The sequence below is a fragment of the Danio rerio genome, chromosome 19 (assembly GCF_052040795.2).
Source record: "Danio rerio strain M-AB ecotype USA chromosome 19, GRCz13ab, whole genome shotgun sequence".
Taxonomy (NCBI): Eukaryota; Metazoa; Chordata; class Actinopteri; order Cypriniformes; family Danionidae; genus Danio; species Danio rerio.
In genome coordinates this window covers 19,875,226-19,902,681 of record NC_141039.2, presented here as the reverse complement: position 1 = coordinate 19,902,681, position 27,456 = coordinate 19,875,226, and the positions used below count along the sequence as shown (strand labels likewise).

At 35.1% G+C, this 27,456-nt stretch overlaps 1 long non-coding RNA gene across 1 annotated transcript in view; it reads left to right on the top strand.

Moving 5' to 3' along the window:
- Nucleotides 1-26,785, top strand: part of LOC148679786 (uncharacterized) — a 35,622-nt gene extending 8,837 nt beyond the window's left edge. The window contains exons 4-5 of the long non-coding RNA XR_015945341.1: nucleotides 1,288-1,657; nucleotides 25,281-26,785. This is a non-coding gene — a long non-coding RNA (uncharacterized LOC148679786). The remainder of the gene's footprint in view (nucleotides 1-1,287; nucleotides 1,658-25,280) is intronic.
- The last annotated feature ends 671 nt before the right edge of the window (nucleotides 26,786-27,456 follow it).

Here is a 27,456-nt window from a genome sequence, read left to right as displayed (position 1 = left end):
CTAAAACAAAAAAGAATGATGCATTTTATAGCTGGATCAGGTTTTATTACATTCTGAATTGGACGTTGAAAATGAGCTTATCTCAGCCAGCAGAGAGGTCAAATCACAGTAATGCAAACTCAGTCAGAGACATAGATTTTCACTTGCAACTTGCTTTAACATGTTTAACAGTGCATGAAATGTTGTCTAAAACAAAAAAGAATGATGCATTTTATGGCTGGATCTGGTTTTATTACATTCTGAATTGGACGTTGAAAATGAGCTTATCTCAGCCAGCAGAGAGGTCAAATCACAGTAATGCAAACTCAGTCAGAGACATAGATTTTCACTTGCAACTTGCTTTAACATGTTTAACAGTGTATGAAATGTTGTCTAAAACAAAAAAGAATGATGCATTTTATGGCTGGATCTGGTTTTATTACATTCTGATATGAACGTTGAAAATGAGCTTATCTCAGCCAGCACAGAGGTCAAATCACAGTAATGCAAACTCAGTCAGAGACATAGATTTTCACTTGCAACTTGCTTTAACATGTTTAACAGTGCATGAAATGTTGTCTAAAACAAAAAAGAATGATGCATTTTATGGCTGGATCTGGTTTTATTACATTCTGATATGAACGTTGAAAATGAGCTTATCTCAGCCAGCACAGAGGTCAAATCACAGTAATGCAAACTCAGTCAGAGACATAGATTTTCACTTGCAACTTGCTTTAACATGTTTAACAGTGCATGAAATGTTGTCTAAAACAAAAAAGAATGATGCATTTTATGGCTGGATCAGGTTTTATTACATTCTGAATTGGACGTTGAAAATGAGCTTATCTCAGCCAGCAGAGAGGTCAAATCACAGTAATGCAAACTCAGTCAGAGACATAGATTTTCACTTGCAACTTGCTTTAACATGTTTAACAGTGCATGAAATGTTGTCTAAAACAAAAAAGAATGATGCATTTTATAGCTGGATCTGGTTTTATTACATTCTGAATTGGACGTTGAAAATGAGCTTATCTCAGCCAGCAGAGAGGTCAAATCACAGTAATGCAAACTCAGTCAGAGACATAGATTTTCACTTGCAACTTGCTTTAACATGTTTAACAGTGCATGAAATGTTGTCTAAAACAAAAAAGAATGATGCATTTTATGGCTAGATCTGGTTTTATTACATTCTGAATTGGACGTTGAAAATGAGCTTATCTCAGCCAGCAGAGAGGTCAAATCACAGTAATGCAAACTCAGTCAGAGACATAGATTTTCACTTGCAACTTGCTTTAACATGTTTAACAGTGCATGAAATGTTGTCTAAAACAAAAAAGAATGATGCATTTTATAGATGGATCTGGTTTTATTACATTCTGAATTGGACGTTGAAAATGAGCTTATCTCAGCCAGCAGAGAGGTCAAATCACAGTAATGCAAACTCAGTCAGAGACATAGATTTTCACTTGCAACTTGCTTTAACATGTTTAACAGTGCATGAAATGTTGTCTACAACAAAAAGAATGATTCATTTTATAGCTGGATCAAGTTTTATTACATTCTGAATTGGACGTTGAAAATGAGCTTATCTCAGCCAGCAGAGAGGTCAAATCACAGTAATGCAAACTCAGTCAGAGACATAGATTTTCACTTGCAACTTGCTTTAACATGTTTAACAGTGCATGAAATGTTGTCTAAAACAAAAAAGAATGATGCATTTTATAGCTGGATCAAGTTTTATTACATTCTGAATTGGACGTTGAAAATGAGCTTATCTCAGCCAGCAGAGAGGTCAAATCACAGTAATGCAAACTCAGTCAGAGACATAGATTTTCACTTGCAACTTGCTTTAACATGTTTAACAGTGCATGAAATGTTGTCTAAAACAAAAAAGAATGATGCATTTTATGGCTGGATCTGGTTTTATTACATTCTGAATTGGACGTTGAAAATGAGCTTATCTCAGCCAGCAGAGAGGTCAAATCACAGTAATGCAAACTCAGTCAGAGACATAGATTTTCACTTGCAACTTGCTTTAACATGTTTAACAGTGCATGAAATGTTGTCTAAAACAAAAAAGAATGATGCATTTTATGGCTGGATCTGGTTTTATTACATTCTGAATTGGACGTTGAAAATGAGCTTATCTCAGCCAGCAGAGAGGTCAAATCACAGTAATGCAAACTCAGTCAGAGACATAGATTTTCACTTGCAACTTGCTTTAACATGTTTAACAGTGCATGAAATGTTGTCTGAAACAAAAAAGAATGATGCATTTTATAGCTGGATCTGGTTTTATTACATTCTGAATTGGACGTTGAAAATGAGCTTATCTCAGCCAGCAGAGAGGTCAAATCACAGTAATGCAAACTCAGTCAGAGACATAGATTTTCACTTGCAACTTGCTTTAACATGTTTAACAGTGCATGAAATGTTGTCTAAAACAAAAAAGAATGATGCATTTTATGGCTGGATCTGGTTTTATTACATTCTGAATTGGACGTTGAAAATGAGCTTATCTCAGCCAGCAGAGAGGTCAAATCACAGTAATGCAAACTCAGTCAGAGACATAGATTTTCACTTGCAACTTGCTTTAACATGTTTAACAGTGCATGAAATGTTGTCTGAAACAAAAAAGAATGATGCATTTTATAGCTGGATCAGAATTTATTACATTCTGAATTGGACGTTGAAAATGAGCTTATCTCAGCCAGCAGAGAGGTCAAATCACAGTAATGCAAACTCAGTCAGAGACATAGATTTTCACTTGCAACTTGCTTTAACATGTTTAACAGTGCATGAAATGTTGTCTAAAACAAAAAAGAATGATGCATTTTATGGCTGGATCTGGTTTTATTACATTCTGAATTGGACGTTGAAAATGAGCTCATCTCAGCCAGCAGAGAGGTCAAATCACAGTAATGCAAACTCAGTCAGAGACATAGATTTTCACTTGCAACTTGCTTTAACATGTTTAACAGTGCATGAAATATTGTCTAAAACAAAAAAGAATGATGCATTTTATAGCTGGATCAGGTTTTATTATATTCTGAATTGGACGTTGAAAATGAACTTATCTCAGCCAGCAGAGAGGTCAAATCACAGTAATGCAAACTCAGTCAGAGACATAGATTTTCACTTGCAACTTGCTTTAACATGTTTAACAGTGCATGAAATGTTGTCTAAAACAAAAAAGAATGATGCATTTTATAGCTGGATCAGGTTTTATTACATTCTGAATTGGACGTTGAAAATGAGCTTATCTCAGCCAGCAGATAGGTCAAATCACAGTAATGCAAACTCAGTCAGAGACATAGATTTTCACTTGCAACTTGCTTTAACATGTTTAACAGTGCATGAAATGTTGTCTAAAACAAAAAAGAATGATGCATTTTATGGCTGGATCTGGTTTTATTACATTCTGAATTGGACGTTGAAAATGAGCTTATCTCAGCCAGCAGAGAGGTCAAATCACAGTAATGCAAACTCAGTCAGAGACATAGATTTTCACTTGCAACTTGCTTTAACATGTTTAACAGTGCATGAAATGTTGTCTAAAACAAAAAAGAATGATGCATTTTATAGCTGGATCTGGTTTTATTACATTCTGAATTGGACGTTGAAAATGAGCTTATCACAGCCAGCAGAGAGGTCAAATCACAGTAATGCAAACTCAGTCAGAGACATAGATTTTCACTTGCAACTTGCTTTAACATGTTTAACAGTGCATGAAATGTTGTCTGAAACAAAAAAGAATGATGCATTTTATAGCTGGATCTGGTTTTATTACATTCTGAATTGGACGTTGAAAATGAGCTTATCTCAGCCAGCAGAGAGGTCAAATCACAGTAATGCAAACTCAGTCAGAGACATAGATTTTCACTTGCAACTTGCTTTAACATGTTTAACAGTGCATGAAATGTTGTCTAAAACAAAAAAGAATGATGCATTTTATGGCTGGATCTGGTTTTATTACATTCTGAATTGGACGTTGAAAATGAGCTTATCTCAGCCAGCAGAGAGGTCAAATCACAGTAATGCAAACTCAGTCAGAGACATAGATTTTCACTTGCAACTTGCTTTAACATGTTTAACAGTGCATGAAATGTTATCTAAAACAAAAAAGAATGATGCATTTTATGGCTGGATCTGGTTTTATTACTTTCTGAATTGGACGTTGAAAATGAGCTAATCTCAGCCAGCAGAGAGGTCAAATCACAGTAATGCAAACTCAGTCAGAGACATAAATTTTCACTTGCAACTTGCTTTAACATGTTTAACAGTGCATTAAATGTTGTCTAAAACAAAAAAGAATGATGCATTTGATGGCTGGATCTGGTTTTATTACATTCTGAATTGGACGTTGAAAATGAGCTTATCTCAGCCAGCAGATAGGTCAAATCACAGTAATGCAAACTCAGTCAGAGACATAGATTTTCACTTGCAACTTGCTTTAACATGTTTAACAGTGCATGAAATGTTGTCTAAAACAAAAAAGAATGATGCATTTTATGGCTGGATCTGGTTTTATTACATTCTGAATTGGACGTTGAAAATGAGCTTATCTCAGCCAGCAGAGAGGTCAAATTACAGTAATGCAAACTCAGTCAGAGACATAGATTTTCACTTGCAACTTGCTTTAACATGTTTAACAGTGCATGAAATGTTGTCTAAAACAAAAAAGAATGATGCATTTTATGGCTGGATCTGGTTTTATTACATTCTGAATTGGACGTTGAAAATGAGCTTATCTCAGCCAGCAGAGAGGTCAAATCACAGTAATGCAAACTCAGTCAGAGACATAGATTTTCACTTGCAACTTGCTTTAACATGTTTAACAGTGCATGAAATGTTGTCTAAAACAAAAAAGAATGATGCATTTTATGGCTGGATCTGGTTTTATTACATTCTGAATTGGACGTTGAAAATGAGCTTATCTCAGCCAGCAGAGAGGTCAAATCACAGTAATGCAAACTCAGTCAGAGACATAGATTTTCACTTGCAACTTGCTTTAACATGTTTAACAGTGCATGAAATGTTGTCTAAAACAAAAAAGAATGATGCATTTTATAGCTGGATCTGGTTTTATTACATTCTGAATTGGACGTTGAAAATGAGCTTATCACAGCCAGCAGAGAGGTCAAATCACAGTAATGCAAACTCAGTCAGAGACATAGATTTTCACTTGCAACTTGCTTTAACATGTTTAACAGTGCATGAAATGTTGTCTGAAACAAAAAAGAATGATGCATTTTATAGCTGGATCTGGTTTTATTACATTCTGAATTGGACGTTGAAAATGAGCTTATCTCAGCCAGCAGAGAGGTCAAATCACAGTAATGCAAACTCAGTCAGAGACATAGATTTTCACTTGCAACTTGCTTTAACATGTTTAACAGTGCATGAAATGTTGTCTAAAACAAAAAAGAATGATGCATTTTATGGCTGGATCTGGTTTTATTACATTCTGAATTGGACGTTGAAAATGAGCTTATCTCAGCCAGCAGAGAGGTCAAATCACAGTAATGCAAACTCAGTCAGAGACATAGATTTTCACTTGCAACTTGCTTTAACATGTTTAACAGTGCATGAAATGTTATCTAAAACAAAAAAGAATGATGCATTTTATGGCTGGATCTGGTTTTATTACTTTCTGAATTGGACGTTGAAAATGAGCTAATCTCAGCCAGCAGAGAGGTCAAATCACAGTAATGCAAACTCAGTCAGAGACATAAATTTTCACTTGCAACTTGCTTTAACATGTTTAACAGTGCATTAAATGTTGTCTAAAACAAAAAAGAATGATGCATTTGATGGCTGGATCTGGTTTTATTACATTCTGAATTGGACGTTGAAAATGAGCTTATCTCAGCCAGCAGATAGGTCAAATCACAGTAATGCAAACTCAGTCAGAGACATAGATTTTCACTTGCAACTTGCTTTAACATGTTTAACAGTGCATGAAATGTTGTCTAAAACAAAAAAGAATGATGCATTTTATGGCTGGATCTGGTTTTATTACATTCTGAATTGGACGTTGAAAATGAGCTTATCTCAGCCAGCAGAGAGGTCAAATTACAGTAATGCAAACTCAGTCAGAGACATAGATTTTCACTTGCAACTTGCTTTAACATGTTTAACAGTGCATGAAATGTTGTCTAAAACAAAAAAGAATGATGCATTTTATGGCTGGATCTGGTTTTATTACATTCTGAATTGGACGTTGAAAATGAGCTTATCTCAGCCAGCAGAGAGGTCAAATCACAGTAATGCAAACTCAGTCAGAGACATAGATTTTCACTTGCAACTTGCTTTAACATGTTTAACAGTGCATGAAATGTTGTCTAAAACAAAAAAGAATGATGCAATTTATAGCTGGATCAGAATTTATTACATTCTGAATTGGACGTTGAAAATGAGCTTATCTCAGCCAGCAGAGAGGTCAAATCACAGTAATGCAAACTCAGTCAGAGACATAGATTTTGACTTGCAACTTGCTTTAACATGTTTAACAGTGCATGAAATGTTGTCTAAAACAAAAAAGAATGATGCATTTTATGGCTGGATCTGGTTTTATTACATTCTGAATTGGACGTTGAAAATGAGCTTATCTCAGCCAGCAGAGAGGTCAAATCACAGTAATGCAAACTCAGTCAGAGACATAGATTTTTACTTGCAACTTGCTTTAACATGTTTAACAGTGCATGAAATGTTGTCTAAAACAAAAAAGAATGATGCATTTTATGGCTGGATCTGGTTTTATTACATTCTGAATTGGACGTTGAAAATGAGCTTATCTCAGCCAGCAGAGAGGTCAAATCACAGTAATGCAAACTCAGTCAGAGACATAGATTTTCACTTGCAACTTGCTTTAACATGTTTAACAGTGCATGAAATGTTGTCTAAAACAAAAAAGAATGATGCATTTTATAGCTGGATCTGGTTTTATTATATTCTGAATTGGACGTTGAAAATGAGCTTATCTCAGCCAGCAGAGAGGTCAAATCACAGTAATGCAAACTCAGTCAGAGACATAGATTTTCACTTGCAACTTGCTTTAACATGTTTAACAGTGCATTAAATGTTGTCTAAAACAAAAAAGAATGATGCATTTTATGGCTGGATCTGGTTTTATTACATTCTGAATTGGACGTTGAAAATGAGCTTATCTCAGCCAGCAGAGAGGTCAAATCACAGTAATGCAAACTCAGTCAGAGACATAGATTTTCACTTGCAACTTGCTTTAACATGTTTAACAGTGCATGAAATGTTGTCTAAAACAAAAAAGAATGATGCATTTTATAGCTGGATCTGGTTTTATTACATTCTGAATTGGACGTTGAAAATGAGCTTATCTCAGCCAGCAGAGAGGTCAAATCACAGTAATGCAAACTCAGTCAGAGACATAGATTTTCACTTGCAACTTGCTTTAACATGTTTAACAGTGCATGAAATGTTGTCTAAAACAAAAAAGAATGATGCATTTTATGGCTGGATCTGGTTTTATTACATTCTGACTTGGACGTTGAAAATGAGCTTATCTCAGCCAGCAGAGAGGTCAAATCACAGTAATGCAAACTCAGTCAGAGACATAGATTTTCACTTGCAACTTGCTTTAACATGTTTAACAGTGCATGAAATGTTGTCTAAAACAAAAAAGAATGATGCATTTTATGGTTGGATCAGGTTTTATTACATTCTGAATTGGATGTTGAAAATGAGCTTATCTCAGCCAGCAGAGAGGTCAAATCACAGTAATGCAAACTCAGTCAGAGACATAGATTTTCACTTGCAACTTGCTTTAACATGTTTAACAGTGCATGAAATGTTGTCTAAAACAAAAAAGAATGATGCATTTTATAGCTGGATCAGGTTTTATTACATTCTGAATTGGACGTTGAAAATGAGCTTATCTCAGCCAGCAGAGAGGTCAAATCACAGTAATGCAAACTCAGTCAGAGACATAGATTTTCACTTGCAACTTGCTTTAACATGTTTAACAGTGCATGAAATGTTGTCTAAAACAAAAAAGAATGATGCATTTTATGGCTGGATCTGGTTTTATTACATTCTGAATTGGACGTTGAAAATGAGCTTATCTCAGCCAGCAGAGAGGTCAAATCACAGTAATGCAAACTCAGTCAGAGACATAGATTTTCACTTGCAACTTGCTTTAACATGTTTAACAGTGCATGAAATGTTGTCTAAAACAAAAAAGAATGATGCATTTTATGGTTGGATCTGGTTTTATTACATTCTGAATTGGACGTTGAAAATGAGCTTATCTCAGCCAGCAGAGAGGTCAAATCACAGTAATGCAAACTCAGTCAGAGACATAGATTTTCACTTGCAACTTGCTTTAACATGTTTAACAGTGCATGAAATGTTGTCTATAACAAAAAAGAATGATGCATTTTATGGCTGGATCTGGTTTTATTACATTCTGAATTGGACGTTGAAAATGAGCTTATCTCAGCCAGCAGAGAGGTCAAATCACAGTAATGCAAACTCAGTCAGAGACATAGATTTTCACTTGCAATTTGCTTTAACATGTTTAACAGTGTATGAAATGTTGTCTAAAACAAAAAAGAATGATGCATTTTATGGCTGGATCTGGTTTTATTACATTCTGATATGAACGTTGAAAATGAGCTTATCTCAGCCAGCGCAGAGGTCAAATCACAGTAATGCAAACTCAGTCAGAGACATAGATTTTCACTTGCAACTTGCTTTAACATGTTTAACAGTGCATGAAATGTTGTCTAAAACAAAAAAGAATGATGCATTTTATAGCTGGATCAGGTTTTATTACATTCTGAATTGGACGTTGAAAATGAGCTTATCTCAGCCAGCAGAGAGGTCAAATCACAATAATGCAAACTCAGTCGGAGACATAGATTTTCACTTGCAACTAGCTTTAACATGTTTAACAGTGCATGAAATGTTGTCTAAAACAAAAAAGAATGATGCATTTTATGGCTGGATCTGGTTTTATTACATTCTGAATTGGACGTTGAAAATGAGCTTATCTCAGCCAGCAGAGAGGTCAAATCACAGTAATGCAAACTCAGTCAGAGACATAGATTTTCACTTGCAACTTGCTTTAACATGTTTAACAGTGTATGAAATGTTGTCTAAAACAAAAAAGAATGATGCATTTTATGGCTGGATCTGGTTTTATTACATTCTGATATGAACGTTGAAAATGAGCTTATCTCAGCCAGCACAGAGGTCAAATCACAGTAATGCAAACTCAGTCAGAGACATAGATTTTCACTTGCAACTTGCTTTAACATGTTTAACAGTGCATGAAATGTTGTCTAAAACAAAAAAGAATGATGCATTTTATAGCTGGATCAGGTTTTATTACATTCTGAATTGGACGTTGAAAATGAGCTTATCTCAGCCAGCAGAGAGGTCAAATCACAGTAATGCAAACTCAGTCAGAGACATAGATTTTCACTTGCAACTTGCTTTAACATGTTTAACAGTGCATGAAATGTTGTCTAAAACAAAAAAGAATGATGCATTTTATGGCTGGATCTGGTTTTATTACATTCTGATATGAACGTTGAAAATGAGCTTATCTCAGCCAGCACAGACGTCAAATCACAGTAATGCAAACTCAGTCAGAGACATAGATTTTCACTTGCAACTTGCTTTAACATGTTTAACAGTGCATGAAATGTTGTCTAAAACAAAAAAGAATGATGCATTTTATGGCTGGATCAGGTTTTATTACATTCTGAATTGGACGTTGAAAATGAGCTTATCTCAGCCAGCAGAGAGGTCAAATCACAGTAATGCAAACTCAGTCAGAGACATAGATTTTCACTTGCAACTTGCTTTAACATGTTTAACAGTGCATGAAATGTTGTCTAAAACAAAAAAGAATGATGCATTTTATAGCTGGATCTGGTTTTATTACATTCTGAATTGGACGTTGAAAATGAGCTTATCTCAGCCAGCAGAGAGGTCAAATCACAGTAATGCAAACTCAGTCAGAGACATAGATTTTCACTTGCAACTTGCTTTAACATGTTTAACAGTGCATGAAATGTTGTCTAAAACAAAAAAGAATGATGCATTTTATGGCTGGATCTGGTTTTATTACATTCTGAATTGGACGTTGAAAATGAGCTTATCTCAGCCAGCAGAGAGGTCAAATCACAGTAATGCAAACTCAGTCAGAGACATAGATTTTCACTTGCAACTTGCTTTAACATGTTTAACAGTGCATGAAATGTTGTCTAAAACAAAAAAGAATGATGCATTTTATGGCTGGATCTGGTTTTATTACATTCTGAATTGGACGTTGAAAATGAGCTTATCTCAGCCAGCAGAGAGGTCAAATCACAGTAATGCAAACTCAGTCAGAGACATAGATTTTCACTTGCAACTTGCTTTAACATGTTTAACTGTGTATGAAATGTTGTCTAAAACAAAAAAAAAATGATGCATTTTATGGCTGGATCTGGTTTTATTACATTCTGATATGAACGTTGAAAATGAGCTTATCTCAGCCAGCACAGAGGTCAAATCACAGTAATGCAAACTCAGTCAGAGACATAGATTTTCACTTGCAACTTGCTTTAACATGTTTAACAGTGTATGAAATGTTGTCTAAAACAAAAAAGAATGATGCATTTTATAGCTGGATCAGGTTTTATTACATTCTGAATTGGACGTTGAAAATGAGCTTATCTCAGCCAGCAGAGAGGTCAAACCACAGTAATGCAAACTCAGTCAGAGACATAGATTTTCACTTGCAACTTGCTTTAACATGTTTAACAGTGCATGAAATGTTGTCTAAAACAAAAAAGAATGATGCATTTTATGGCTGGATCTGGTTTTATTACATTCTGATATGAACGTTGAAAATGAGCTTATCTCAGCCAGCACAGAGGTCAAATCACAGTAATGCAAACTCAGTCAGAGACATAGATTTTCACTTGCAACTTGCTTTAACATGTTTAACAGTGCATGAAATGTTGTCTGAAACAAAAAAGAATGATGCATTTTATGGCTGGATCTGGTTTTATTACATTCTGAATTGGACGTTGAAAATGAGCTTATCTCAGCCAGCAGAGAGGTCAAATCACAGTAATGCAAACTCAGTCAGAGACATAGATTTTCACTTGCAACTTGCTTTAACATGTTTAACAGTGCATGAAATGTTGTCTGAAACAAAAAAGAATGATGCATTTTATAGCTGGATCTGGTTTTATTACATTCTGAATTGGACGTTGAAAATGAGCTTATCTCAGCCAGCAGAGAGGTCAAATCACAGTAATGCAAACTCAGTCAGAGACATAGATTTTCACTTGCAACTTGCTTTAACATGTTTAACAGTGCATGAAATGTTGTCTAAAACAAAAAAGAATGATGCATTTTATAGCTGGATCAGGTTTTATTACATTCTGAATTGGACGTTGAAAATGAGCTTATCTCAGCCAGCAGAGAGGTCAAATCACAGTAATGCAAACTCAGTCAGAGACATAGATTTTCACTTGCAACTTGCTTTAACATGTTTAACAGTGCATGAAATGTTGTCTAAAACAAAAAAGAATGATGCATTTTATAGCTGGATCAGGTTTTATTACATTCTGAATTGGACGTTGAAAATGAGCTTATCTCAGCCAGCAGAGAGGTCAAATCACAGTAATGCAAACTCAGTCAGAGACATAGATTTTCACTTGCAACTTGCTTTAACATGTTTAACAGTGCATGAAATGTTGTCTGAAACAAAAAAGAATGATGCATTATATAGCTGGATTTGGTGTTATTACATTCTGAATTGGACGTTGAAAATGAGCTTATCTCAGCCAGCAGAGAGGTCAAATCACAGTAATGCAAACTCAGTCAGAGACATAGATTTTCACTTGCAACTTGCTTTAACATGTTTAACAGTGCATGAAATGTTGTCTAAAACAAAAAAGGATGATGCATTTTATGGCTGGATCTGGTTTTATTACATTTTGAATTGGACGTTGAAAATGAGCTTATCTCAGCCAGCAGAGAGGTCAAATCACAGTAATGCAAACTCAGTCAGAGACATAGATTTTCACTTGCAACTTGCTTTAACATGTTTAACAGTGCATGAAATGTTGTCTGAAACAAAAAAGAATGATGCATTATATAGCTGGATTTGGTGTTATTACATTCTGAATTGGACGTTGAAAATGAGCTTATCTCAGCCAGCAGAGAGGTCAAATCACAGTAATGCAAACTCAGTCAGAGACATAGATTTTCACTTGCAACTTGCTTTAACATGTTTAACAGTGCATGAAATGTTGTCTAAAACAAAAAAGAATGATGCATTTTATGGCTGGATCTGGTTTTATTACATTCTGAATTGGACGTTGAAAATGAGCTTATCTCAGCCAGCAGAGAGGTCAAATCACAGTAATGCAAACTCAGTCAGAGACATAGATTTTCACTTGCAACTTGCTTTAACATGTTTAACAGTGCATGAAATGTTGTCTACAACAAAAAAGAATGATTCATTTTATAGCTGGATCAAGTTTTATTACATTCTGAATTGGACGTTGAAAATGAGCTTATCTCAGCCAGCAGAGAGGTCAAATCACAGTAATGCAAACTCAGTCAGAGACATAGATTTTCACTTGCAACTTGCTTTAACATGTTTAACAGTGCATGAAATGTTGTCTATAACAAAAAAGAATGATGCATTTTATGGCTGGATCTGGTTTTATTACATTCTAAATTGGACGTTGAAAATGAGCTTATCTCAGCCAGCAGAGAGGTCAAATCACAGTAATGCAAACTCAGTCAGAGACATAGATTTTCACTTGCAACTTGCTTTAACATGTTTAACAGTGTATGAAATGTTGTCTAAAACAAAAAAGAATGATGCATTTTATGGCTGGATCTGGTTTTATTACATTCTGATATGAACGTTGAAAATGAGCTTATCTCAGCCAGCACAGAGGTCAAATCACAGTAATGCAAACTCAGTCAGAGACATAGATTTTCACTTGCAACTTGCTTTAACATGTTTAACAGTGCATGAAATGTTGTCTAAAACAAAAAAGAATGATGCATTTTATAGCTGGATCAGGTTTTATTACATTCTGAATTGGACGTTGAAAATGAGCTTATCTCAGCCAGCAGAGAGGTCAAATCACAGTAATGCAAACTCAGTCAGAGACATAGATTTTCACTTGCAACTTGCTTTAACATGTTTAACAGTGCATGAAATGTTGTCTAAAACAAAAAAGAATGATGCATTTTATGGCTGGATCTGGTTTTATTACATTCTGAATTGGACGTTGAAAATGAGCTTATCTCAGCCAGCAGAGAGGTCAAATCACAGTAATGCAAACTCAGTCAGAGACATAGATTTTCACTTGCAACTTGCTTTAACATGTTTAACAGTGTATGAAATGTTGTCTAAAACAAAAAAGAATGATGCATTTTATGGCTGGATCTGGTTTTATTACATTCTGATATGAACGTTGAAAATGAGCTTATCTCAGCCAGCACAGAGGTCAAATCACAGTAATGCAAACTCAGTCAGAGACATAGATTTTCACTTGCAACTTGCTTTAACATGTTTAACAGTGCATGAAATGTTGTCTAAAACAAAAAAGAATGATGCATTTTATGGCTGGATCTGGTTTTATTACATTCTGATATGAACGTTGAAAATGAGCTTATCTCAGCCAGCACAGAGGTCAAATCACAGTAATGCAAACTCAGTCAGAGACATAGATTTTCACTTGCAACTTGCTTTAACATGTTTAACAGTGCATGAAATGTTGTCTAAAACAAAAAAGAATGATGCATTTTATGGCTGGATCAGGTTTTATTACATTCTGAATTGGACGTTGAAAATGAGCTTATCTCAGCCAGCAGAGAGGTCAAATCACAGTAATGCAAACTCAGTCAGAGACATAGATTTTCACTTGCAACTTGCTTTAACATGTTTAACAGTGCATGAAATGTTGTCTAAAACAAAAAAGAATGATGCATTTTATAGCTGGATCTGGTTTTATTACATTCTGAATTGGACGTTGAAAATGAGCTTATCTCAGCCAGCAGAGAGGTCAAATCACAGTAATGCAAACTCAGTCAGAGACATAGATTTTCACTTGCAACTTGCTTTAACATGTTTAACAGTGCATGAAATGTTGTCTAAAACAAAAAAGAATGATGCATTTTATGGCTAGATCTGGTTTTATTACATTCTGAATTGGACGTTGAAAATGAGCTTATCTCAGCCAGCAGAGAGGTCAAATCACAGTAATGCAAACTCAGTCAGAGACATAGATTTTCACTTGCAACTTGCTTTAACATGTTTAACAGTGCATGAAATGTTGTCTAAAACAAAAAAGAATGATGCATTTTATAGATGGATCTGGTTTTATTACATTCTGAATTGGACGTTGAAAATGAGCTTATCTCAGCCAGCAGAGAGGTCAAATCACAGTAATGCAAACTCAGTCAGAGACATAGATTTTCACTTGCAACTTGCTTTAACATGTTTAACAGTGCATGAAATGTTGTCTACAACAAAAAGAATGATTCATTTTATAGCTGGATCAAGTTTTATTACATTCTGAATTGGACGTTGAAAATGAGCTTATCTCAGCCAGCAGAGAGGTCAAATCACAGTAATGCAAACTCAGTCAGAGACATAGATTTTCACTTGCAACTTGCTTTAACATGTTTAACAGTGCATGAAATGTTGTCTAAAACAAAAAAGAATGATGCATTTTATAGCTGGATCAAGTTTTATTACATTCTGAATTGGACGTTGAAAATGAGCTTATCTCAGCCAGCAGAGAGGTCAAATCACAGTAATGCAAACTCAGTCAGAGACATAGATTTTCACTTGCAACTTGCTTTAACATGTTTAACAGTGCATGAAATGTTGTCTAAAACAAAAAAGAATGATGCATTTTATGGCTGGATCTGGTTTTATTACATTCTGAATTGGACGTTGAAAATGAGCTTATCTCAGCCAGCAGAGAGGTCAAATCACAGTAATGCAAACTCAGTCAGAGACATAGATTTTCACTTGCAACTTGCTTTAACATGTTTAACAGTGCATGAAATGTTGTCTAAACCAAAAAAGAATGATGCATTTTATGGCTGGATCTGGTTTTATTACATTCTGAATTGGACGTTGAAAATGAGCTTATCTCAGCCAGCAGAGAGGTCAAATCACAGTAATGCAAACTCAGTCAGAGACATAGATTTTCACTTGCAACTTGCTTTAACATGTTTAACAGTGCATGAAATGTTGTCTGAAACAAAAAAGAATGATGCATTTTATAGCTGGATCTGGTTTTATTACATTCTGAATTGGACGTTGAAAATGAGCTTATCTCAGCCAGCAGAGAGGTCAAATCACAGTAATGCAAACTCAGTCAGAGACATAGATTTTCACTTGCAACTTGCTTTAACATGTTTAACAGTGCATGAAATGTTGTCTAAAACAAAAAAGAATGATGCATTTTATGGCTGGATCTGGTTTTATTACATTCTGAATTGGACGTTGAAAATGAGCTTATCTCAGCCAGCAGAGAGGTCAAATCACAGTAATGCAAACTCAGTCAGAGACATAGATTTTCACTTGCAACTTGCTTTAACATGTTTAACAGTGCATGAAATGTTGTCTGAAACAAAAAAGAATGATGCATTTTATAGCTGGATCAGAATTTATTACATTCTGAATTGGACGTTGAAAATGAGCTTATCTCAGCCAGCAGAGAGGTCAAATCACAGTAATGCAAACTCAGTCAGAGACATAGATTTTCACTTGCAACTTGCTTTAACATGTTTAACAGTGCATGAAATGTTGTCTAAAACAAAAAAGAATGATGCATTTTATGGCTGGATCTGGTTTTATTACATTCTGAATTGGACGTTGAAAATGAGCTCATCTCAGCCAGCAGAGAGGTCAAATCACAGTAATGCAAACTCAGTCAGAGACATAGATTTTCACTTGCAACTTGCTTTAACATGTTTAACAGTGCATGAAATATTGTCTAAAACAAAAAAGAATGATGCATTTTATAGCTGGATCAGGTTTTATTATATTCTGAATTGGACGTTGAAAATGAACTTATCTCAGCCAGCAGAGAGGTCAAATCACAGTAATGCAAACTCAGTCAGAGACATAGATTTTCACTTGCAACTTGCTTTAACATGTTTAACAGTGCATGAAATGTTGTCTAAAACAAAAAAGAATGATGCATTTTATAGCTGGATCAGGTTTTATTACATTCTGAATTGGACGTTGAAAATGAGCTTATCTCAGCCAGCAGATAGGTCAAATCACAGTAATGCAAACTCAGTCAGAGACATAGATTTTCACTTGCAACTTGCTTTAACATGTTTAACAGTGCATGAAATGTTGTCTAAAACAAAAAAGAATGATGCATTTTATGGCTGGATCTGGTTTTATTACATTCTGAATTGGACGTTGAAAATGAGCTTATCTCAGCCAGCAGAGAGGTCAAATCACAGTAATGCAAACTCAGTCAGAGACATAGATTTTCACTTGCAACTTGCTTTAACATGTTTAACAGTGCATGAAATGTTGTCTAAAACAAAAAAGAATGATGCATTTTATAGCTGGATCTGGTTTTATTACATTCTGAATTGGACGTTGAAAATGAGCTTATCACAGCCAGCAGAGAGGTCAAATCACAGTAATGCAAACTCAGTCAGAGACATAGATTTTCACTTGCAACTTGCTTTAACATGTTTAACAGTGCATGAAATGTTGTCTGAAACAAAAAAGAATGATGCATTTTATAGCTGGATCTGGTTTTATTACATTCTGAATTGGACGTTGAAAATGAGCTTATCTCAGCCAGCAGAGAGGTCAAATCACAGTAATGCAAACTCAGTCAGAGACATAGATTTTCACTTGCAACTTGCTTTAACATGTTTAACAGTGCATGAAATGTTGTCTAAAACAAAAAAGAATGATGCATTTTATGGCTGGATCTGGTTTTATTACATTCTGAATTGGACGTTGAAAATGAGCTTATCTCAGCCAGCAGAGAGGTCAAATCACAGTAATGCAAACTCAGTCAGAGACATAGATTTTCACTTGCAACTTGCTTTAACATGTTTAACAGTGCATGAAATGTTATCTAAAACAAAAAAGAATGATGCATTTTATGGCTGGATCTGGTTTTATTACTTTCTGAATTGGACGTTGAAAATGAGCTAATCTCAGCCAGCAGAGAGGTCAAATCACAGTAATGCAAACTCAGTCAGAGACATAAATTTTCACTTGCAACTTGCTTTAACATGTTTAACAGTGCATTAAATGTTGTCTAAAACAAAAAAGAATGATGCATTTGATGGCTGGATCTGGTTTTATTACATTCTGAATTGGACGTTGAAAATGAGCTTATCTCAGCCAGCAGATAGGTCAAATCACAGTAATGCAAACTCAGTCAGAGACATAGATTTTCACTTGCAACTTGCTTTAACATGTTTAACAGTGCATGAAATGTTGTCTAAAACAAAAAAGAATGATGCATTTTATGGCTGGATCTGGTTTTATTACATTCTGAATTGGACGTTGAAAATGAGCTTATCTCAGCCAGCAGAGAGGTCAAATTACAGTAATGCAAACTCAGTCAGAGACATAGATTTTCACTTGCAACTTGCTTTAACATGTTTAACAGTGCATGAAATGTTGTCTAAAACAAAAAAGAATGATGCATTTTATGGCTGGATCTGGTTTTATTACATTCTGAATTGGACGTTGAAAATGAGCTTATCTCAGCCAGCAGAGAGGTCAAATCACAGTAATGCAAACTCAGTCAGAGACATAGATTTTCACTTGCAACTTGCTTTAACATGTTTAACAGTGCATGAAATGTTGTCTAAAACAAAAAAGAATGATGCATTTTATGGCTGGATCTGGTTTTATTACATTCTGAATTGGACGTTGAAAATGAGCTTATCTCAGCCAGCAGAGAGGTCAAATCACAGTAATGCAAACTCAGTCAGAGACATAGATTTTCACTTGCAACTTGCTTTAACATGTTTAACAGTGCATGAAATGTTGTCTAAACCAAAAAAGAATGATGCATTTTATGGCTGGATCTGGTTTTATTACATTCTGAATTGGACGTTGAAAATGAGCTTATCTCAGCCAGCAGAGAGGTCAAATCACAGTAATGCAAACTCAGTCAGAGACATAGATTTTCACTTGCAACTTGCTTTAACATGTTTAACAGTGCATGAAATGTTGTCTGAAACAAAAAAGAATGATGCATTTTATAGCTGGATCTGGTTTTATTACATTCTGAATTGGACGTTGAAAATGAGCTTATCTCAGCCAGCAGAGAGGTCAAATCACAGTAATGCAAACTCAGTCAGAGACATAGATTTTCACTTGCAACTTGCTTTAACATGTTTAACAGTGCATGAAATGTTGTCTAAAACAAAAAAGAATGATGCATTTTATGGCTGGATCTGGTTTTATTACATTCTGAATTGGACGTTGAAAATGAGCTTATCTCAGCCAGCAGAGAGGTCAAATCACAGTAATGCAAACTCAGTCAGAGACATAGATTTTCACTTGCAACTTGCTTTAACATGTTTAACAGTGCATGAAATGTTGTCTGAAACAAAAAAGAATGATGCATTTTATAGCTGGATCAGAATTTATTACATTCTGAATTGGACGTTGAAAATGAGCTTATCTCAGCCAGCAGAGAGGTCAAATCACAGTAATGCAAACTCAGTCAGAGACATAGATTTTCACTTGCAACTTGCTTTAACATGTTTAACAGTGCATGAAATGTTGTCTAAAACAAAAAAGAATGATGCATTTTATGGCTGGATCTGGTTTTATTACATTCTGAATTGGACGTTGAAAATGAGCTCATCTCAGCCAGCAGAGAGGTCAAATCACAGTAATGCAAACTCAGTCAGAGACATAGATTTTCACTTGCAACTTGCTTTAACATGTTTAACAGTGCATGAAATATTGTCTAAAACAAAAAAGAATGATGCATTTTATAGCTGGATCAGGTTTTATTATATTCTGAATTGGACGTTGAAAATGAACTTATCTCAGCCAGCAGAGAGGTCAAATCACAGTAATGCAAACTCAGTCAGAGACATAGATTTTCACTTGCAACTTGCTTTAACATGTTTAACAGTGCATGAAATGTTGTCTAAAACAAAAAAGAATGATGCATTTTATAGCTGGATCAGGTTTTATTACATTCTGAATTGGACGTTGAAAATGAGCTTATCTCAGCCAGCAGATAGGTCAAATCACAGTAATGCAAACTCAGTCAGAGACATAGATTTTCACTTGCAACTTGCTTTAACATGTTTAACAGTGCATGAAATGTTGTCTAAAACAAAAAAGAATGATGCATTTTATGGCTGGATCTGGTTTTATTACATTCTGAATTGGACGTTGAAAATGAGCTTATCTCAGCCAGCAGAGAGGTCAAATCACAGTAATGCAAACTCAGTCAGAGACATAGATTTTCACTTGCAACTTGCTTTAACATGTTTAACAGTGCATGAAATGTTGTCTAAAACAAAAAAGAATGATGCATTTTATAGCTGGATCTGGTTTTATTACATTCTGAATTGGACGTTGAAAATGAGCTTATCACAGCCAGCAGAGAGGTCAAATCACAGTAATGCAAACTCAGTCAGAGACATAGATTTTCACTTGCAACTTGCTTTAACATGTTTAACAGTGCATGAAATGTTGTCTGAAACAAAAAAGAATGATGCATTTTATAGCTGGATCTGGTTTTATTACATTCTGAATTGGACGTTGAAAATGAGCTTATCTCAGCCAGCAGAGAGGTCAAATCACAGTAATGCAAACTCAGTCAGAGACATAGATTTTCACTTGCAACTTGCTTTAACATGTTTAACAGTGCATGAAATGTTGTCTAAAACAAAAAAGAATGATGCATTTTATGGCTGGATCTGGTTTTATTACATTCTGAATTGGACGTTGAAAATGAGCTTATCTCAGCCAGCAGAGAGGTCAAATCACAGTAATGCAAACTCAGTCAGAGACATAGATTTTCACTTGCAACTTGCTTTAACATGTTTAACAGTGCATGAAATGTTATCTAAAACAAAAAAGAATGATGCATTTTATGGCTGGATCTGGTTTTATTACTTTCTGAATTGGACGTTGAAAATGAGCTAATCTCAGCCAGCAGAGAGGTCAAATCACAGTAATGCAAACTCAGTCAGAGACATAAATTTTCACTTGCAACTTGCTTTAACATGTTTAACAGTGCATTAAATGTTGTCTAAAACAAAAAAGAATGATGCATTTGATGGCTGGATCTGGTTTTATTACATTCTGAATTGGACGTTGAAAATGAGCTTATCTCAGCCAGCAGATAGGTCAAATCACAGTAATGCAAACTCAGTCAGAGACATAGATTTTCACTTGCAACTTGCTTTAACATGTTTAACAGTGCATGAAATGTTGTCTAAAACAAAAAAGAATGATGCATTTTATGGCTGGATCTGGTTTTATTACATTCTGAATTGGACGTTGAAAATGAGCTTATCTCAGCCAGCAGAGAGGTCAAATTACAGTAATGCAAACTCAGTCAGAGACATAGATTTTCACTTGCAACTTGCTTTAACATGTTTAACAGTGCATGAAATGTTGTCTAAAACAAAAAAGAATGATGCATTTTATGGCTGGATCTGGTTTTATTACATTCTGAATTGGACGTTGAAAATGAGCTTATCTCAGCCAGCAGAGAGGTCAAATCACAGTAATGCAAACTCAGTCAGAGACATAGATTTTCACTTGCAACTTGCTTTAACATGTTTAACAGTGCATGAAATGTTGTCTAAAACAAAAAAGAATGATGCAATTTATAGCTGGATCAGAATTTATTACATTCTGAATTGGACGTTGAAAATGAGCTTATCTCAGCCAGCAGAGAGGTCAAATCACAGTAATGCAAACTCAGTCAGAGACATAGATTTTGACTTGCAACTTGCTTTAACATGTTTAACAGTGCATGAAATGTTGTCTAAAACAAAAAAGAATGATGCATTTTATGGCTGGATCTGGTTTTATTACATTCTGAATTGGACGTTGAAAATGAGCTTATCTCAGCCAGCAGAGAGGTCAAATCACAGTAATGCAAACTCAGTCAGAGACATAGATTTTTACTTGCAACTTGCTTTAACATGTTTAACAGTGCATGAAATGTTGTCTAAAACAAAAAAGAATGATGCATTTTATGGCTGGATCTGGTTTTATTACATTCTGAATTGGACGTTGAAAATGAGCTTATCTCAGCCAGCAGAGAGGTCAAATCACAGTAATGCAAACTCAGTCAGAGACATAGATTTTCACTTGCAACTTGCTTTAACATGTTTAACAGTGCATGAAATGTTGTCTAAAACAAAAAAGAATGATGCATTTTATAGCTGGATCTGGTTTTATTATATTCTGAATTGGACGTTGAAAATGAGCTTATCTCAGCCAGCAGAGAGGTCAAATCACAGTAATGCAAACTCAGTCAGAGACATAGATTTTCACTTGCAACTTGCTTTAACATGTTTAACAGTGCATTAAATGTTGTCTAAAACAAAAAAGAATGATGCATTTTATGGCTGGATCTGGTTTTATTACATTCTGAATTGGACGTTGAAAATGAGCTTATCTCAGCCAGCAGAGAGGTCAAATCACAGTAATGCAAACTCAGTCAGAGACATAGATTTTCACTTGCAACTTGCTTTAACATGTTTAACAGTGCATGAAATGTTGTCTAAAACAAAAAAGAATGATGCATTTTATAGCTGGATCTGGTTTTATTACATTCTGAATTGGACGTTGAAAATGAGCTTATCTCAGCCAGCAGAGAGGTCAAATCACAGTAATGCAAACTCAGTCAGAGACATAGATTTTCACTTGCAACTTGCTTTAACATGTTTAACAGTGCATGAAATGTTGTCTAAAACAAAAAAGAATGATGCATTTTATGGCTGGATCTGGTTTTATTACATTCTGACTTGGACGTTGAAAATGAGCTTATCTCAGCCAGCAGAGAGGTCAAATCACAGTAATGCAAACTCAGTCAGAGACATAGATTTTCACTTGCAACTTGCTTTAACATGTTTAACAGTGCATGAAATGTTGTCTAAAACAAAAAAGAATGATGCATTTTATGGTTGGATCAGGTTTTATTACATTCTGAATTGGATGTTGAAAATGAGCTTATCTCAGCCAGCAGAGAGGTCAAATCACAGTAATGCAAACTCAGTCAGAGACATAGATTTTCACTTGCAACTTGCTTTAACATGTTTAACAGTGCATGAAATGTTGTCTAAAACAAAAAAGAATGATGCATTTTATAGCTGGATCAGGTTTTATTACATTCTGAATTGGACGTTGAAAATGAGCTTATCTCAGCCAGCAGAGAGGTCAAATCACAGTAATGCAAACTCAGTCAGAGACATAGATTTTCACTTGCAACTTGCTTTAACATGTTTAACAGTGCATGAAATGTTGTCTAAAACAAAAAAGAATGATGCATTTTATGGCTGGATCTGGTTTTATTACATTCTGAATTGGACGTTGAAAATGAGCTTATCTCAGCCAGCAGAGAGGTCAAATCACAGTAATGCAAACTCAGTCAGAGACATAGATTTTCACTTGCAACTTGCTTTAACATGTTTAACAGTGCATGAAATGTTGTCTAAAACAAAAAAGAATGATGCATTTTATGGTTGGATCTGGTTTTATTACATTCTGAATTGGACGTTGAAAATGAGCTTATCTCAGCCAGCAGAGAGGTCAAATCACAGTAATGCAAACTCAGTCAGAGACATAGATTTTCACTTGCAACTTGCTTTAACATGTTTAACAGTGCATGAAATGTTGTCTAAAACAAAAAAGAATGATGCATTTTATAGCTGGATCAGGTTTTATTACATTCTGAATTGAACGTTGAAAATGAGCTTATCTCAGCCAGCAGAGAGGTCAAATCACAGTAATGCAAACTCAGTCAGAGACATAGATTTTCACTTGCAACTCGCTTTAACATGTTTAACAGTGCATGAAATGTTGTCTAAAACAAAAAAGAATGATGCATTTTATGGCTGGATCTGGTTTTATTACATTCTGAATTGGACGTTGAAAATGAGCTTATCTCAGCCAGCAGAGAGGTCAAATCACAGTAATGCAAACTCAGTCAGAGACATAGATTTTCACTTGCAACTTGCTTTAACATGTTTAACAGTGCATGAAATGTTGTCTAAAACAAAAAAGAATGATGCATTTTATGGCTGGATCTGGTTTTATTACATTCTGAATTGGACGTTGAAAATGAGCTTATCTCAGCCAGCAGAGAGGTCAAATCACAGTAATGCAAACTCAGTCAGAGACATAGATTTTCACTTGCAACTTGCTTTAACATGTTTAACAGTGCATGAAATGTTGTCTAAAACAAAAAAGAATGATGCATTTTATGGCTGGATCTGGTTTTATTACATTCTGAATTGGACGTTGAAAATGAGCTTATCTCAGCCAGCAGAGAGGTCAAATCACAGTAATGCAAACTCAGTCAGAGACATAGATTTTCACTTGCAACTTGCTTTAACATGTTTAACAGTGCATGAAATGTTGTCTAAAACAAAAAAGAATGATGCATTTTATAGCTGGATCAAGTTTTATAACATTCTTAATTAGACGTTGAAAATGAGCTTATCTCAGCCAGCAGAGAGGTCAAATCACAGTAATGCAAACTCAGTCAGAGACATAGATTTTCACTTGCAACTTGCTTTAACATGTTTAACAGTGCATGAAATGTTGTCTAAAACAAAAAAGAATGATGCATTTTATAGCTGGATCAGGTTTTATTACATTCTGAATTGGACGTTGAAAATGAGCTTATCTCAGCCAGCAGAGAGGTCAAATCACAGTAATGCAAACTCAGTCAGAGACATAGATTTTCACTTGCAACTTGCTTTAACATGTTTAACAGTGCATGAAATGTTGTCTAAAACAAAAAAGAATGATGCATTTTATAGCTGGATCAGAATTTATTACATTCTGAATTGGACGTTGAAAATGAGCTTATCTCAGCCAGCAGAGAGGTCAAATCACAGTAATGCAAACTCAGTCAGAGACATGGATTTTCACTTGCAACTTGCTTTAACATGTTTAACAGTGCATGAAATGTTGTCTAAAACAAAAAAGAATGATGCATTTTATGGCTGGATCTGGTTTTATTACATTCTGAATTGGACGTTGAAAATGAGCTTATCTCAGCCAGCAGAGAGGTCAAATCACAGTAATGCAAACTCAGTCAGAGACATAGATTTTCACTTGCAACTTGCTTTAACATGTTTAACAGTGCATGAAATGTTGTCTAAAACAAAAAAGAATGATGCATTTTATGGCTGGATCTTGTTTTATTACATTCTGAATTGGACGTTGAAAATGAGCTTATCTCAGCCAGCAGAGAGGTCAAATCACAGTAATGCAAACTCAGTCAGAGACATAGATTTTCACTTGCAACTTGCTTTAACATGTTTAACAGTGCATGAAATGTTGTCTAAAACAAAAAAGAATGATGCATTTTATAGCTGGATCTGGTTTTATTACATTCTGAATTGGACGTTGAAAATGAGCTTATCTCAGCCAGCAGAGAGGTCAAATCACAGTAATGCAAACTCAGTCAGAGACATAGATTTTCACTTGCAACTTGCTTTAACATGTTTAACAGTGCATGAAATGTTGTCTGAAACAAAAAAGAATGATGCATTATATAGCTGGATTTGGTGTTATTACATTCTGAATTGGACGTTGAAAATGAGCTTATCTCAGCCAGCAGAGAGGTCAAATCACAGTAATGCAAACTCAGTCAGAGACATAGATTTTCACTTGCAACTTGCTTTAACATGTTTAACAGTGCATGAAATGTTGTCTAAAACAAAAAAGAATGATGCATTTTATGGCTGGATCTGGTTTTATTACATTCTGAATTGGACGTTGAAAATGAGCTTATCTCAGCCAGCAGAGAGGTCAAATCACAGTAATGCAAACTCAGTCAGAGACATAGATTTTCACTTGCAACTTGCTTTAACATGTTTAACAGTGCATGAAATGTTGTCTGAAACAAAAAAGAATGATGCATTATATAGCTGGATTTGGTGTTATTACATTCTGAATTGGACGTTGAAAATGAGCTTATCTCAGCCAGCAGAGAGGTCAAATCACAGTAATGCAAACTCAGTCAGAGACATAGATTTTCACTTGCAACTTGCTTTAACATGTTTAACAGTGCATGAAATGTTGTCTAAAACAAAAAAGAATGATGCATTTTATGGCTGGATCTGGTTTTATTACATTCTGAATTGGACGTTGAAAATGAGCTTATCTCAGCCAGCAGAGAGGTCAAATCACAGTAATGCAAACTCAGTCAGAGACATAGATTTTCACTTGCAACTTGCTTTAACATGTTTAACAGTGCATGAAATGTTGTCTAAAACAAAAAAGAATGATGCATTTTATAGATGGATCTGGTTTTATTACATTCTGAATTGGACGTTGAAAATGAGCTTATCTCAGCCAGCAGAGAGGTCAAATCACAGTAATGCAAACTCAGTCAGAGACATAGATTTTCACTTGCAACTTGCTTTAACATGTTTAACAGTGCATGAAATGTTGTCTACAACAAAAAAGAATGATTCATTTTATAGCTGGATCACGTTTTATTACATTCTGAATTGGACGTTGAAAATGAGCTTATCTCAGCCAGCAGAGAGGTCAAATCACAGTAATGCAAACTCAGTCAGAGACATAGATTTTCACTTGCAACTTGCTTTAACATGTTTAACAGTGCATGAAATGTTGTCTAAAACAAAAAAGAATGATGCATTTTATAGCTGGATCTGGTTTTATTACATTCTGAATTGGACGTTGAAAATGAGCTTATCTCAGCCAGCAGAGAGGTCAAATCACAGTAATGCAAACTCAGTCAGAGACATAGATTTTCACTTGCAACTTGCTTTAACATGTTTAACAGTGCATGAAATGTTGTCTGAAACAAAAAAGAATGATGCATTATATAGCTGGATTTGGTGTTATTACATTCTGAATTGGACGTTGAAAATGAGCTTATCTCAGCCAGCAGAGAGGTCAAATCACAGTAATGCAAACTCAGTCAGAGACATAGATTTTCACTTGCTACTTGCTTTAACATGTTTAACAGTGCATGAAATGTTGTCTAAAACAAAAAAGAATGATGCATTTTATGGCTGGATCTGGTTTTATTACATTCTGAATTGGACGTTGAAAATGAGCTTATCTCAGCCAGCAGAGAGGTCAAATCACAGTAATGCAAACTCAGTCAGAGACATAGATTTTCACTTGCAACTTGCTTTAACATGTTTAACAGTGCATAAAATGTTGTCTGAAACAAAAAAGAATGATGCATTATATAGCTGGATTTGGTGTTATTACATTCTGAATTGGACGTTGAAAATGAGCTTATCTCAGCCAGCAGAGAGGTCAAATCACAGTAATGCAAACTCAGTCAGAGACATAGATTTTCACTTGCAACTTGCTTTAACATGTTTAACAGTGCATGAAATGTTGTCTAAAACAAAAAAGAATGATGCATTTTATGGCTGGATCTGGTTTTATTACATTCTGAATTGGACGTTGAAAATGAGCTTATCTCAGCCAGCAGAGAGGTCAAATCACAGTAATGCAAACTCAGTCAGAGACATAGATTTTCACTTGCAACTTGCTTTAACATGTTTAACAGTGCATGAAATGTTGTCTAAAACAAAAAAGAATGATGCATTTTATAGATGGATCTGGTTTTATTACATTCTGAATTGGACGTTGAAAATGAGCTTATCTCAGCCAGCAGAGAGGTCAAATCACAGTAATGCAAACTCAGTCAGAGACATAGATTTTCACTTGCAACTTGCTTTAACATGTTTAACAGTGCATGAAATGTTGTCTACAACAAAAAAGAATGATTCATTTTATAGCTGGATCAAGTTTTATTACATTCTGAATTGGACGTTGAAAATGAGCTTATCTCAGCCAGCAGAGAGGTCAAATCACAGTAATGCAAACTCAGTCAGAGACATAGATTTTCACTTGCAACTTGCTTTAACATGTTTAACAGTGCATGAAATGTTGTCTAAAACAAAAAAGAATGATGCATTTTATGGCTGGATCTGGTTTTATTACATTCTGAATTGGACGTTGAAAATGAGCTTATCTCAGCCAGCAGAGAGGTCAAATCACAGTAATGCAAACTCAGTCAGAGACAGATTTTCACTTGCAACTTGCTTTAACATGTTTAACAGTGCATGAAATGTTGTCTAAAACAAAAAAGAATGATGCATTTTATAGCTGGATCAGGTTTTATTACATTCTGAATTGGACGTTGAAAATGAGCTTATCTCAGCCAGCAGAGAGGTCAAATCACAGTAATGCAA